Source organism: Sinocyclocheilus grahami, unplaced genomic scaffold (assembly GCF_001515645.1).
Source record: "Sinocyclocheilus grahami isolate Dianchi unplaced genomic scaffold, SAMN03320097.WGS_v1.1 scaffold207.1, whole genome shotgun sequence".
Classification (NCBI taxonomy): Eukaryota; Metazoa; Chordata; class Actinopteri; order Cypriniformes; family Cyprinidae; genus Sinocyclocheilus; species Sinocyclocheilus grahami.
In genome coordinates this window covers 1604175-1615016 of record NW_015505386.1, presented here as the reverse complement: position 1 = coordinate 1615016, position 10842 = coordinate 1604175, and the positions used below count along the sequence as shown (strand labels likewise).

Below are 10842 nucleotides of genomic sequence, written 5' to 3'. Positions count from 1 at the left end.
GTCGCCCTTCAGGATCGCGGGTATCTGCGCAGAAACATCGAGAACACGAGCACCAGGGAAACAGTGAGTGTGCACTTTACCTTCAGCTAACGTAGCACGGATGTGCTGGACGATGGAGTCTCCGATGATCACAGCGTCACGTTCTGTCTCGCGGAGGGGAGCAAAGCGGTTCCGGGTGGAGATCTCGAAGACCGGAGGTGGCGGTGGAGGGGGAGGGGTCATCGCCCGGGGCCTGGCTCGCGTTTTCCGGTGTGGCTGCGGCCGCACCCAGGGTCAGTGGTGTCCCGGCGCCGGAGTGAAGGACATCTGGGAAGATCGCGTCCTGGGTGCACCGGGCCTGTGCAGAGAAACACACGGAGTAGAGGTGGTGGGAGAGTTAGCAGCGGGCTGTATACTTACCTCGGACTTATGAGCGTCAGCCTGGGATGATTCCAGCGCGGCTCTCTTATGAGCGTCAGCCTGGGATGGTTCCAGCGGGGCTCTCCGCTCTCTCAGCTGGGTCTGTCTCTCCCCCAGGTCACGGATCTGCTTCTCCACCGAATGCAGCTCGAACGTGTCCTCACCTGCACTCAAAGGTAGACACACATCCGCCATAAAACAGTGAGTAAAACGATGGTAATGTGTGTGAATAGAGTATTAGCAATGTAAGCGAGATTAGCGGCAACCACGCTGGCGATGGTAACGGGCTATATGCTAATAGCGGACTCGGGAAATCAAAATAGAGCTAGTGATAACAAGGCGCTCTGATTGTTTTTGTTGTAGAATACGATAGGGGATATATTCACACGTTATAGAAACAAAAATGGTGTATAAAATAGATTTTAAGATAAAAAATAGACGATAAAGAATTAACTTGACGGAGCTCAAACTCAAAACACACGGCAGCAACAAACAGGAAGTTTTCTTACACTTTTCGTACAAGCAGATTCCTTCACACTGAGGCATGACTGCAAACCAGCACCTTCATTAGATGAACATTCTTTCTTCTCTCTCTCTCTCTCTCTCTCTCTCTCTCACTTTACTTAATTTTTTTTTGTCAGTAGTTAGTGCAGTATTGGGAGTAGCCTTTGCAATGAAATGCAATTATGTTTATATTTAGCCGTGTCTCTGCTGGCTTTTCATAGTTTATTGGCTTGATGACTATTTTATAAGCATGGCCCCTGTAGGCAGGTTATGCTCCTGGTTGTCATGGACACTGACATTACTATGGTGATATTGAAGAAGGATTAGTAATAACTGCAGAAGGTGCTGAGGTTAAAGACAAGAACATACACCCACCCATTTTCTGTGACACTGTAGAGAGCCAGTCACAAAAATCCTTTCATTTTCAAACTTTCTAACTCTGCGTTTTGCCCTCCGGCAGCATATGGAAGAAATATTCTGCTTGTTATGTATGAGACACAAGGCCATGTGTTTTAATGGTTTTAGGCAATTTATTTGCTTTTCTGTGTGAGTGGTTTGGATTATACTAAAAAAAAAACAACAACCTAGGCCTATGTGTTGCAGCCCACTTTATTTCAGTGAGACACAAACTAAGACAAGAACTGCAATTAAGACAGAGGGACGCATTCATGAAACACAAGCGGAACGGATTTCTGTAAATTGTACGTAAAACCATCCTAACGGAAATGGTTCGTTCAGTGGGAGAATTTACATGAGAATAGATAAATGAATGTTTTACACAAATTCATTATGCTCATGTTTCATGAATAAATCCCAATTAGTTGGTTGGTAGGATGCGTATTGAAAAGAACAACCGTAATTATGGTAGTGAATTTTGTAAGATTGACACTATTTGTAAGATTTTGATGGAATAATTGGGCTTGAATGACAATATTTTTTCTCATTTGTTTCATCAGTCCTTAATGGACAAAAAGATTGTGAACTAGGTTCATCATTATTATTTTGTGAATGGCATCAGTTATCAGTAATGATGGTAACTATTGAGATTGTCTTAACTTTCATTTTTGCAGTAATTAGAAAAACCTGTAAAATAATTTGGTAACACTTTACTTGAAGGGGTGTGCATAAGACTGACATGGCACCTTCATAATCATGACATGACACATGTCATGAATATGAAGGAGGTTTTATGCATGTTTATGACAAGTGTCATTCGCTCAGTTATGTGATTTTTAATGCAAATATGACATTATTTGACCTAACCCTACCCCTACCCTTACCCCTAACCATAGCCCATAACAAAGACATCTCAAACAATGTCATCGTTGCATTAAAAATTACATAACTGAGCGAATGACACTTAATGACAGTTGTCATAAACATGCATAAAAAAACCTTCAAATGTCATGTCATGATTATGTAGGTGTCATGTCAGTCTTATGCACACCCCTTCAAGTAAAGTGTAACCAATAATTTGATCAGAAAAAGTTGGTGGATTACATTTTTGATGGATTACAATTTTGGTATTACAGTTTTGGTGAATTACGTGTGAGGCAGTAACAAAACTGTCTTTATTTATGGCATTATTACAGTTGTGAATACACTACTGTTCAAATGTTTGTGGTTCTTTTTAACTGTTTTGATCATTTTTAATAATAAGAAATTTTTCTTGAGCACCAAATCATCATATTAGAATGATTTCTGAAGGATGCGACACTAGACTGAAGTAATGGCTGCTGAAAATTCGGCTTTGCCATCACATGAAATTATGTTTTAAAATATATTCAAATAGGAAAAAAGTTATTTTCTATTGTAATAATATTTCACAATAGTAATGTATTTACAGTATTTTGATCAAAGAAATGCAGAATTGTTTGGAATAAGAAACTTTTCAACAACATAAAAAATTCTTCACAAAAGAACATTTTTCAACAGCACAAAAGAAGCTGTAGTATTTTGTATATACTGTAAAGTCTTGCTGATATCTAATTTGTTAACCAATTTGGGTTGTTTGACAAACAGAAAGAGCATAAAAATTACCTGTGAAAGTGATAATAAAAAATTGCACAATGTTCACTGATTTAAACACATTAAAGTAAAGTCAAAACATCTCAAACTGACACAGAAATGACACTCAAGTCCCTGGTGAAAATCCCAGTCTGTCTTATCAGTGAATTTTTGCTGGTCTTAAACAGTTAAAATTGCCCACATATTGTATGGAAACTGAAGTCTCGAGGCTCAAAATCAATTAACTTAGATTCAATTAAATTAGATATGTCATGGAGATCAGCTCTTGATTCTGAACAAGCACAAAACAATCAAATTTTAAAGTACTTCAGAATTAAATGCATTTACTCTTATACGAATTTGACAGTAAACACAAGTTCTAATTGTAGCTTATTATATTTATCTTAATTGTTTTCTCAAGCTCATTTAAAACGGTGAGTGTATTTTTGTGCTGTAAGGTTGTCTTTCAATATGAGCCAAACTGTAATACACAAACATTTATGTGAAATCATGAACTTGCTTCCTATTCCTTTAAAATGCTCTTTTATTCTTGGCACTAGGTTTGTGTTTTCAAATAGCTAGATGTAGAGAGGCACATCCTCCAGTGTGCTGAGCTAGATATATGCTACCTGCACTTTATTAGCATTGAAAGTGTTTTCCAACCGAAATGTCTCCAAACTCTCATTCCCGCTACTCCTAGTACCCAATTTCTTCAGGAGTGCGGAGTACGTTTACATGAGTGCTGGAGATGGTTGTTCGATGATGGTGTGAGAGAGTGAAGAGAAGAAAATGTCTCTCTTCCTTAATAGGGGAATTTATTAGTGTGAATCTCCGTGTCTCCTTTAAAGGCCCTCTGAAATTGAAGTGTCAGCTCTGAAGTTGAGCACATCAAATGCCCCTCGCAGCAAAACGTCTGCATGTTACGTGAACGTCTGTGCATCTGTGTGTGTGTGTATTTTGTGGAATTGTCAGCTCTGAAGTCAAGTTCATCAAACGTTCCTCCTTGCTGAGTGGCTTCACGTCTGTCTGAGCAGAGCAGACACAGAGCTCCAAAGGGTAATTACATTTCACCTTTACTACACGTGTGTGTGTGTGTGTGTGTGTGTGTGTGTGTGTGTGTGTGTTCCTCACATTCTGAGGTGCCCGTACTAAAAATAACTAAAAGAAACGGCAACATCTGTTGTTCTGTCTATCTGTCATTTTATCTATCCATTTGTTTATCTATCTATCTATCTATCTATCTATCTATCTATCTATCTATCTATCTATCTATCTATCTATCAGGGTGTCAATCTGTCGGTCTATCAGTTTATCTGTCCATCTGTTTTCAGTCTATCTGTCTGCCATTTTTCTTTGTTCATTTATCCATTTGTCTGTCTGTCTACCATTCTGTCTATTTCTAGTTCCCCTTCAGGAACTCGAGCTGCATCGAGATCGCTTTGGGAACGCCCCTGCGTGACGGCGTTCTGAAGCACGTGTAAAATCAGTCCAATGGAGCAGTGAGACGTCACAAGCGGGGTGACGTGAGCGCCAGGAAGTATAAAAGCCATCCGACAGAGCGCAAGTTAGCTTCTGCTCTTCAGTAACGCTCTGTATGTGTCAGTCTATTTACTGTTGTCTGTCAGTCCACAAGCATTCAAAAGAATATATCAAAGTCTAAACTAATATATATGGCGAGCAAACGGCAGTACAGACGTTGTGTGCCTCCCTGCCCACACTATCTGGCAGCGGGGTGATACACACGATCTGTGTGTTGTTTGTTCAGGAGCGGAGCATGCATGGTCAGCTTTCGAGGAGCTGATTGTCATCACTGCGAGTTACTCTCACTGCGTATGCTCCGCTCTCGCCTGGCTGTGTTTGATGAGAGCGGTAAGGCTCGCGATCCCGCTGGCAGCGGTCCCGCTGTTGCCGCGGCACGGCTTAGACTGTTGTCGTGGGGATCGCGGGTGGATTTAGCGGAGGGATCCGAGACGAGCTCGTCCTTTTCGCAGTCCTCACCGGCTAGATCCGCGGCTCTCTCTCGGGCTCCCCCCGAAAGAGAGAGCCTGACGCTTCATCTATCTTCCTCCGAGGAGGTGGATGTGATGAGTGTCGAGACAGAGGAGACTGTGGACTCGCCACCACAGTCCCTCGCGTATGAGGTGTGATTCGGGCAGTAGCCAAAATAAAACATATTTTGGCCAGCCGAGAAACAGGACGCTGGTCCTAAAAGTGATTGTAGGGTGTGATTCATGCCGTTGCCAAAATAAAATATCGTTTGGCCAGCTGAGAAACAGGACGCTCATCCTAAAAGTAATTAGACAAGCGTTTTCTGAATCCAGATCCGATCTCCATGCTAAGGTGTCAAGATCGTGGGAGAAACCGTACTCATCCAGTATTTACAGCCCCACAGTCTCAAATTATTCAAAATAACATCGTGGGGCTGAATGATAAGGGATATGAGGCGATGCCAGTGGTGGAGCAGACACTTGCAAGCTATCTCTCCCCATCCTCAGCATCGTCCCTGAAGGCCCCGAAGCTTCCCACCAGGCCCGTTAGGCTTACATCGAGTCTGGTTGGGAAAGCTTATACGGCGGCAGGTCATGCTGGCGCATGTTTGCGGTGGTGTTACACGCATACCAGGCTGACCTGCTCAGGGGTGGGGCTGCTGAGCGGGAGCAGCCCAAGCCGTCAAGCTCCTCATATCGCCAATCTCAAGAACAGAGCGTTGCAACCCGCACCCCTCCACAGAAAGATCAAATATCGAGTTCTTCCCTTCGGCCTGTCACTCTCACCCCACACTTTCACGAAGTGTGTGAATGCTGCTCTGGCTCCTCCACGACTCCAGGGCATCTGCATACTCAATTAAATTGACGATTGGTTAATACTAACTCAATTGGAGCAGATGGCGGCTCGGCATCGAGATGTCGTCCTCGCCCATATGAGAGCTGGGGTTAAGACTAAACGCCAAGAAGAGTGTTCTTTCTCCACTACAGAGAACCACTTATTTAGGCGTGGTGTGGGACTCAACCTCGATGCAGGCACGTCTGTCTCCTGCTCGAATCGAGTCAATCCTCACGACAGTCACGAGAGTAAGAGAAGGCCAGTCACTCACTGTCAAACAGTTTCAAAGGCTGTTGGGCCTGATGGCAGCAGCGTCCAACGTGATACCTTTGGCCTGCTGTACATGAGACCCTTACAGTGGTGGCTCAGAACCAAGGGATTTTCCCCGAGGGGGAATCCGCTTTGCATGATCAAGGTCACTCGGCGATGCTTATGTGCCACTGGGGCTGGATGCCATGGTGCAGACGTGGCCGAGGCTTCGTCTGTACGCTTTTCCCCCGATTGCTCTGCTCCCGGGAGTTCTGGCGAGGGTACGCCGTGATGGGGTCCATCTGTTGCTAGTAGCCCCGTTCTGGCCGGCTCGAGTATGGTTCTCGGACTTGGTGTCCCTCCTCGACGGCTCTTACGTTTGTATGGGGGTCTAAATTGGCCAAATGGTTCCTCGCCATGAAGGAGATTCTAACCAGTCCCCCCCACTATCATCTCCCCCATCTGACTTCAAACACTGTCCAAAGAGCTGTAAATGACCCCGATGGGCCTGGCTGAGCAAGCAAACTAACACACACACACACAAACACACACGTAAAGACCGTTACTCCGTTATACTCTACAAATATATCTGGATTATTGCATGTGTTGTTTGTACGTTTCCCTATTAGATTAGCTGAGTTACCACTCGTTATTTGTATTAGTTAAAGCCCTAAACACTGATATTCAGGTGTATGTATGTATCTTTGGTTTAATCTATTCTAAATGTTTGTTTCTTTGTATCAATATTATCTGCTTTTTATTCCTCAAACAATGATGTACAGTATGTGATTGTGAAACGCATCATATGATTTATACTATATTTTGGGTTAAAACGGCAGCAATTCCAGACCGGCCATAAAACATGCAAATGGGCCATGAAGGGGAAACAAAGGAAAATTCATGCCTCTTATTGGCATTGAATTGATAAATTATTATATTGTCTGCTTGGTGGACGGACAGATCAAATAATTGTAATATTGATTCTGTTACAGTTAATTCGAAGATATAATCTAAATATTTATTATTAATCATAACCAGTTATAATTAGTCATAAATATTTCCCTTTTTAGAGCTGAAAAACCCTACAGTGGGTATTCTCGTTCCCAAAGAGATCTTGACGCAGCTCGAGTTCCTGAAGAGGAACGTCTCTAGGTTACGTATGTAACCATGGTTCCCCGAGGGAACGAGACACTGCGTCTCTTTGCCATACTCCCTGCATCCCTCCAGGCGCTACTTCATCGAAGCTAACTTGCGCTCGGCCGAATGTGCTTTTATACTTCCTGGCGCTCACGTCACCCCACTCGTGACGTCTCGCTACTCCATTGGACTGATTTTACACATGCTTCAAAACGCGGTCAAGCAGGGGCGTTCCCAAAGCGATCTCGACGCAGCGTCTCATTCCCTCGGGGAACCATGGTTACATACGTAACCTAGAGACGTTATCTTTTCATTTGTCTATTACTTTGAAATTGTCTGTCTATCTGTCCGTATGTCTTTACCTATAGTTCTATGTGTCTGTCTATCCATCCATCTGTTCATGTCTGTCTATCTGTCATCGCTGTCTATCTATCTATCTATCTATCTATCTATCATCGGTCTGTCTGTCTGTCTGTCTATCTATCTATCATTGGTCTATCAGTCTGTCTGTCTGTCTATCATCGGTCTATCTATCCATTTATCTATCTATCATCTGTCTGTCTGTCTGTCTGTCTATCTATCATTGGTCTATCTGTCTGTCTATGTCTGTCTATCTATCATCGGTCTATCTGTCTGTCTATTTATCTATCATCGGTCTGTCTGTCTGTCTGTCTGTCTGTCTGTCTATCTATCTATCTATCGTCTGTCTATCTATCTTGTAATTTGTCTATTAGGCTGTCCATCCATCTATCCATTAATTTATTAATCTGTCTATCTATCTATGGTTGTATCTACATTACTCTTAATGTGTATGCATCTGTGAGCTTGTGCATATGAACGTGATGTTAGCGATGACTCACATAGTGATGTTGACAAAACTATTAGATTTCTCCAAACAACTGCATATCAATTATTTATAAATGCTTTATTTTTGTTCAAGCTATTTCATCCTTAAATTGAGTTAAGAGCCAATCAGTGAAGACAGCCTAATTTGTGCAAGTTAAATTATCACATCAGCCAAAGATCTGACATCAGGGATCGGTTACAGTTCAGTTACACACTGCTAAGATGCCGACATGGTGACTGATATATCTGTTTACCCAGCATTGCACTGGAGGATCCCTTTGTTTTCCTGTCAAGGTCAAGAGTAATTCTCTTAAGGATCGCTCTGTGCCGTGGCCTTTGCATGTAATAGAGAACTAGATCATAATTTGTGTCCAGTAGGAGCGAGAGCGATCGAGGACGAAGGAGTGACCTTCAGTCCAGGCCCCTGTGGTCTGTCTGAAAGTGTGCCAACAATAATCAGAGACTATTTTTGACTCTCTATCATGTAGATAAAATGGGTCACTATGAGCCGTCCAGGCCCAGGAAGAACACACACACACCGTGGCTAATCTCTTAAATCAAACTCGCCCTGTGTGGGTTCTTCACTAATGTATTATGCACTAGGGATGGTACAACCATATGCTCTTAATATTTTGCCGACATCAACTTACAGAGGCAGGATGGATGGATGGATGGATGGATGGATGAATGGGCCAACAGAAGGTTATTCCTCAAGCAGCTCAGATAATCTTGATGGGCCACGATCTTATCCCCATGGGAGGAGTCTCAATATGTTCTCCGCTCTCCTTTAGTCCCTGGCTGTCTTTGTCTTAGTCCTGTCCCCCCACTGTGCCTGTAAATCGCACGCTCCTGTGGTTATGGTTTGAGGCGATTGTGCTTTAATAATGAATGAAATAAAAGCCGTTTCTTAATGTTTTATAAATGATGTTTTCCCCAGGCACTACTTAATGAGATGTGCTCCAAAACAAGAGTGTCCTCGCCTTGAAAGCACACATTTACCCACCTTGTGATAAAAGTAACTTCCTTTTTACTTTGGCTTGACCAATTTATTGCAGCACTAATTGACGTTCAATCGCCAGTTTAGACTCGACTCGACTTGACTTCTCTTCTCTCCTCTCCTCTCCTCTCCTCTCCTCTCCTCTCTTCTCGTGTTCATTTTGCATGCTGTATTTATGAGCAGAGTGGCACAAATGCGTGAATGGCTGCTGCCATGTCTGGTTTGTGCAGATAAACAGTGTCGCTGGGCGCACACTAAAGTCCCATATTAATTCAGCTTTTTCCTGCTCCCTTCCCGATTCACAAAATCGGGTTGTGAAATACGTGGGCCAGCATGTGCTGTCTGCTCCATGAACCTTAGAAAACCTCCCGTGTGGACCACTCCAGCTGAGAGAATGATATTATTCTGCTGTCCAAAGCATCCACAGAATATTGCTTTTCTTATAAAATTGCCAAGGTGGCTTTGCATGAGGGTGATCTTGAGCACAACACAGAGAATACTGCTTAGAGTCAGTGGCCGAAAAGCTATATTTAGATTTTATATATATATATATATATATATATATATATATATAATGTACACATTTTATACACACACACACACACACACAAATGAAAGAAATTACTTGTACTCCACAAGAAAGCATTACCTTTTAAAATACATTTAACTAGAAAATAGCTGTAATATTTACTTCTTTAAAAAAAAAAATCTAATCACTGACCCCAAACATTTGAGAACTGTTGTGAATCTTTTCTTTAGTAAATCTCTGTCTGGCATCACACCCACATCATCATGGTCTTATAAAAAAAAGAGGCTTTTAAAGACCCCTGTCTCTCTTTTTCACCTGATGTTTGGCAACCTGTCTATTTGCTCATCTTTATTGCCTTCTTTCTCTTTTCTCTCCTCCACACTCTTTGTGAAGAAACGGGAGCATTTATGAGGTCCCGCTATTGAGGTCCCGCTATTGAGTGTGTACTCATAAAACCCAGTTTTATGTTTTAGCCGGCCTGCCTGCCCTCTAAGGCCTTGATTTTGCAAAGCAGAAGCTGTTCTGATGTGAACTCACACTGGAAAAGTGGCTATTGTTCTTTATACGCTACTTGGCACTGCCCAGAGGAACATTTTTATTTCTCTGAAGCTGCTCTTCCATAGCTTAAGAGACTAAATTGCAATTTCAGGTATGTTTCATTTAAGAATCTGTCTGTATTATTTCAGATATACCTTAGCAGGAATAAAAATGGACACAAATGAGACGATTGTAGAGATATAGGTATGGTATTGAGCTATAAAGTTAATGTGGGTGCTGAAGATCAGGTAATTTGCCTTTCAAAGAATGTAACCACTTGTGCAGAAATAGGCCAACTAAATCTAGTACTTCACTCTTAAAGAACCATTTTTCCCCTTCATTTTTTCTTCTTTAAAATGTTTATGAAAAACATTAATAATCTGAAGAAACTTTTTCCATGATAAAGAACCTTTTTAGCAGTGGTGGGCCGTCAGGGCCAGCAAAGCCTTCTCTGCTGGCCTAAACACTATCAGAATCACTGATTTAGTTTTAATTTATTTTTCCATGAATGTGTATTCAATTATTTCCAATAGTCTATTCTCTTCAGTTCATAGCTTTTCTCTTGGTTGCACTGCTTCCAGCAGTGTATGTTTATATTAGAGCTTTTATCCAATCATATTTCAGCAATCGTGTTGCCAGGGTCAAATAAATCTGCCTTAAGGCCTTCAGAATCAACAGTGCAGGCGTCTTGTTAGCTTAAATCAATGGCAATGAAACCGTTGCTTTAACCAATCAGATTTCGAGTTGTCAACACCAGTGCCATCTAGCTGGCTAACGATAACGTCAGCATTTTCTCGTCCTTTGATTGGATGGT

At 42.1% G+C, this 10842-nt stretch overlaps 1 protein-coding gene across 1 annotated transcript in view; it reads left to right on the top strand.

Moving 5' to 3' along the window:
- LOC107595687 (netrin receptor UNC5D-like) overlaps nt 1–10842 on the top strand; it is a 220115-nt gene that overhangs the window by 46157 nt on the left and 163116 nt on the right. The gene's annotated exons all lie outside the window — the stretch shown is intronic.